This window comes from Amphiura filiformis, chromosome 12 (assembly GCF_039555335.1).
Source record: "Amphiura filiformis chromosome 12, Afil_fr2py, whole genome shotgun sequence".
Taxonomy (NCBI): domain Eukaryota; kingdom Metazoa; phylum Echinodermata; class Ophiuroidea; order Amphilepidida; family Amphiuridae; genus Amphiura; species Amphiura filiformis.
Genome location: NC_092639.1, coordinates 9,374,378 through 9,374,755, shown reverse-complemented (window position 1 = coordinate 9,374,755; position 378 = coordinate 9,374,378).

The window sequence follows — 378 nt, the reverse complement described above, 5'->3', positions numbered from 1 at the left end:
CTGTCACCCACCACTTCCGAAATAATCAAAATCTAAAAACAGGCTAAGCAGTGGTGTTTAGCTTGTGTTTAGATTATATACAGGTCGATGTTTGCTATCTATTAAAGGGCTATCACGCACTCCCTATAGAAAGCAATATAATAAATTTATAATGTAAACACAATCTATACATGGTGTTTAGGATGGGGTGTAAGTGTTTTTAAACACCCTGACTTATACCTCATCCTAAAAATACGTTTAGATAAAAATTCAAAGTGTGATAACAGCTGATAACCAAACCAAAGGTACGGTGTTGATTTTATTTTGGATTTTTGATGTGTAGGAGAATAGGTTTCAAAATATGAAACCCTTTTCTGAAAAGGTAGCCTACATGTATAG